This window comes from Arachis stenosperma, chromosome 3 (assembly GCF_014773155.1).
Source record: "Arachis stenosperma cultivar V10309 chromosome 3, arast.V10309.gnm1.PFL2, whole genome shotgun sequence".
NCBI lineage: Eukaryota > Viridiplantae > Streptophyta > Magnoliopsida > Fabales > Fabaceae > Arachis > Arachis stenosperma.
Genome location: NC_080379.1, coordinates 141,746,394 through 141,750,955, shown reverse-complemented (window position 1 = coordinate 141,750,955; position 4,562 = coordinate 141,746,394). Strand labels below are relative to the sequence as shown.

The window sequence follows — 4,562 nt, the reverse complement described above, 5'->3', positions numbered from 1 at the left end:
ATTTTGAGAGATCATGTTGACCTGTTGAGTCAACACTTTGTTCTGAGCCAATATGGCATTCAGAGTATCAATTTCAAGAACTCCTTTCTTCTGAGGTATCCCATTGTTCACGGAATTCCTTTCAGAAGTGTACATAAATTGGTTGTTTGCAACCACGTCAATGAGTTCTTGAGCCTCTTCAGGTGTTTTCTTCAGGTGAATAGATCCACCTGCAGAATGGTCCAATGACATTTTCGAAAATTCAGAGAGACCATAATAGAATATATCTAAAATGGTCCATTCTGAAAACATGTCAGATGGACATCTTTTGGTCAGCCGCTTGTATCTTTCCCAAGCTTCATAGAGGGATTCACCATCTTTTTGTTTGAAGGTTTGAACATCCACTCTCAGCTTGCTCAGCTTTTGAGGAGGAAAGAATTTATCCAAGAAGGCAGTGACCAGCTTATCCCAGGAGTCCAGGCTATCCTTAGGTTGTGAATCCAACCATATTCTAGCTCTGTCTCTTACAGCAAAAGGGAAAAGCATGAGTCTGTAGACTTTAGGATCAACTCCATTCGTCTTTACAGTCTCACAGATCTGCAAAAACTCAGTTAAAAACTGATAAGGATCTTCAGATGGAAGTCCATAAAACTTGCAGTTTTGTTGCATTAAGGCAACTAGCTGAGGTTTCAGCTCAAAGTTGTTGGCTCCAATGGCAGGAATGGAGATGCTTCTTCCATCAAACTGGACGTTGGCTTTGTGAAGTCACCAAGCATTCTCCTTGCATTATTATTTTCGGCTGCCATCTCCTTCTCTTGTTCGAAAATTTCTGAAAGGTTGTTTCTGGATTGTTGTAATTTAGCTTCTCTTAATTTTCTCTTCAAAGTCCTTTCAGGTTCTGGATCGATTTCAACAAGAGTGCCTTTATCCCTGTTCTTGCTCATATGAAAGAGAAGAAAACAAGAAAAGAAAGAGGAATCCTCTATGTCACAGTATAGAGATTCCTTTATGTTAGTAGAAAAAGAAGGGAGTAGAAGAATGAAGAAGAATTCGGATTTTTAGATGAAGAGAGGTGAAGAGAAGTGTTAGTAATTAAATAATTAAATAGAAGAAGAAAAGAGAAGGGAGATTTCGAAATTAATTTAAAAAAAAAGGGTTAGTAATTTTCGAAAATTAAAGATAAAATTAAAATTAAAATTAAAATGTGAAACAATTAATTAATAAAAAAGAATTTTTTTTTGAAAAAAGGGTAAGATATTTTCGAAAATTAGAGAGGGAAAAATAATTAGGTGGTTTTGAAAAGTATAAGAAACAAACAAAAAGTTAGTTAGTTGATTGAAAAAGATATTGAAATTAAATTTCAAAAAGATAAGAAGAAAAGGAGTTAGATAAGATATTTTGAAATCAAATTTTGAAAAAGATAAAATTTTGAAAAGGATAAGATAAAAAGATAAGATAAAAGTTTTAAGAAAAAGATATTTTGAAAAAGATTTAATTTTTAAAATGACTTAGCTAACAAGAAACTACAAGATAAGATTCTAGAATTTAAAGATTGAACCTTTCTTAACAAGAAAGTAACAAACTTCAAATTTTTGAACCAATCACATTAATTGTTAGCTAATTTTCGAAAATTAGATATAAAAGATAAGAAAAAGATTTTTGAAAAATAATTTTTAAAATTTTCGAAAATAAAAAAAATGAAAAAGATATGATTTTTGAAAGAGATTTTGAAAAGATAAGATTTTTAAAATTTGAAATTTTGACTTAACTTGTAAGAAACAACTAATTTTGAAAATTTTTGACCAAGTCAACCCAAAATTTCGAAAATTTGGAGGGAAAATAAGGAAAAGATATTTTTTTGAATTTTTGAATTTTTAATTATGAGAGAGAAAAACAACAAAAATACTCAATGCATGAAATTTTTAGATCAAAACAATGAATGCATGCAAGAATGCTATGAATGTCAAGATGAACACCAAGAACACTTTGAAGATCATGATGAACATCAAGAACATAATTTTGAAAAATTTTTGACGCAAAGAAAACATGCAAGACACCAAACTTAGAAATCTTTAATGCATGGACTCTAACAAACAAAAAATGCATATGAAAAACAACAAACAACACAAAACAAGAAATCATCAAGATCAAACAAGAGGACTTATCAAGAACAACTTGAAGATCATGAAGAACACTATGAATGCATGGAATTTTCGAAAAAATGCAAGAAAAATTTTTAAAGCATGCAATTGACACCAAACTTAAAAATTGACTCAAGACTCAAACAAGAAACACAAAATATTTTTGATTTTTATGATTTTATTATTTTTTTGGATTTTTATAAAAAAAATTTTTCGAAAATATATTTTAGAAAAACGAAAAAGAAAAGAAAAATTTTGAAAAAGATTTTTGAAAAGAAAATTACCTAATCTGAGCAACAAGATGAACCGTCAGTTGTCCATACTCGAACAATCCCCGGCAACGGCGCCAAAAACTTGGTGGACGAAATTGTGATCCATATTCTTTAAGTTGTACTCCTTGTACTTTTATGGAATTTGAAATTGGCACGAGTGAACACAACTCCGTTCAACTAACCAGCAAGTGTATTGGGTCGTCCAATTAATAAACCTTACGTGAGTAAGGGTCGATCCCACAGAGATTGTTGGTATGAAGCAAGTTATGGTCACCTTGTAAATCTCAGTTAGGCAGATTAAATTGGTTTATGGTTTCGAAAATAAATAAAAAGAAATAATAAAAGGGATACTTATGCAGATTCATTGGTGGGAATTTCAGATAAGCGAATGGAGATACTGTATGGCTCAAGAACGCCTGCTTTCCCACTGCTTCAACCCAATCCTTCTTACTCCTTTCCATGGCAAACTGTGTATAGGGGTTCACCGTTCGACGATGGCTACTTTGTATCCTCTCTGGAAAATGGTCCTCTGCGGCTGTCACTCGCATGGCTAATCGTCTGGAGGCATCACACTGGCCGAAGGCTACATCCCATCCTCGCAGTGAAAACTACGCTCACGCGCTCTGTCACAGCACGGCTAATCACTGATTGGTTCCCGCTCCTAATGGAATAGAATCCCTTGATTCTTTTGCGTCTGTCACTAACGCCCAGCACTTGCGAGTCTGAAGCACGTCACAGTCATTCATTACCGGAATCCTACTCGGAATACCACAGACAAGGTTAGACTTTTCGGATTCCCAGGATCCTACTCGGAATACCACAGACAAGGTGAGACTTTCCGGATCCTCATAAATGCCGCAATCTATCTAGCTTATACCACGAAGATTCTGTTGGGGAATCTAAGAGATACACATTCAAGCTCGGTTGCATGTAGAACGGAGGTGGTTGTCAATCACGCGCGTTCATAGGTGAGAATGTTGATGAGTGTCACATAATCATCACATTCATCATGTTCTTGGGTGCGAATGAATATCTTGGAATAAGAATGAGAAAGATTTGAATAAAAGAAAATAGAATTGCATTACTTGAGGTACAGCAGAGCTCCACACCCTTAATCTATGGTGTGCAGAAACTCCACCGTTGAAAATTCATAAGTAAAAGGTTCAGGCATGGCCGAATGGCCAGCCCCCAAAATGTGATCAATAGCCTCTTAGGATGAAGAATAAAACAAAACTGAGACCAAAGATGTCTAATACAATAGTTAAATGTTCTATTTATAATAAACTAGCTCCTAGGGTTTACATGAGTAAGTAATTGATGCATAAATCCACTTCCGGGGCCCACTTGGTGTATGCTTGGGCTGAGCTTGATCAATCCACGAGCTGGGGCTCCTCTTGGAGTTGAACTCCGAGTTATGACGTGTTTTGGGCGTTCAACTCCGGATCATGACGTTTTTCTGGCGTTTAACTCCAGACAGCAGCATGTACTTGGCATTCAACGCCAAGTTACGTCATCAATTTCCGAATAAAGTATGGACTATTATATATTGCTGGAAAGCTCTGGATGTCTACTTTCCAACGCCATTGAGAGCGCGCCAATTGAAGTTCTATAGCTCCAGAAAATCCATTTCGAGTGAAGGGAGGTCAGATTCCAACAGCATCAGCAGTCCTTTTGTCAGCCTTTTTTCAGAGTTTTGCTCAAGTCCCTCAATTTCAGCCAGAAATTACCTGAAATTACAGAAAAACACACAAACTCATAGTAAAGTCCAGAAATGTGAATTTAACACAAAAACTAATGAAAACATCCCTAAAAGTAGCTTGATCTTACTAAAAACTACCTAAAAACAATGCAAAAAAGCGTATAAATTATCCGCTCATCATTTACTATTTAAACAACTTTTAGAGACTTATTTTGTACCTCATGACATTTTCAGATCTGAATTTTATACACTTTGACGGCATGAGTCTCTAAACTCCATTGTTGGGGGTGAGGAGCTCTGCAGCGTCTCAATGAATTAATGCAATTGTTTCTATTTCTCCTTTCAAACATGCGTGTTCCTATCTAAGATATTCATTTGCGCTTAATTATGGAGAAGGTGATGATCCGTGACACTCATCACCTTCCTCAATCCATGAACGTGTGCTTGACAAACACCTCCGTTCTACATCAG

At 35.4% G+C, this 4,562-nt stretch overlaps 1 non-coding gene across 1 annotated transcript; it reads left to right on the top strand.

The window, feature by feature from the left end:
- The first annotated feature begins 289 nt into the window (after window positions 1–289).
- LOC130972283 (small nucleolar RNA R71) lies at window positions 290–393 on the top strand. The gene has a single exon (XR_009083472.1). It is a non-coding gene; the product is annotated as a small nucleolar RNA R71 (small nucleolar RNA).
- Window positions 394–4,562: the final 4,169 nt, after the last annotated feature.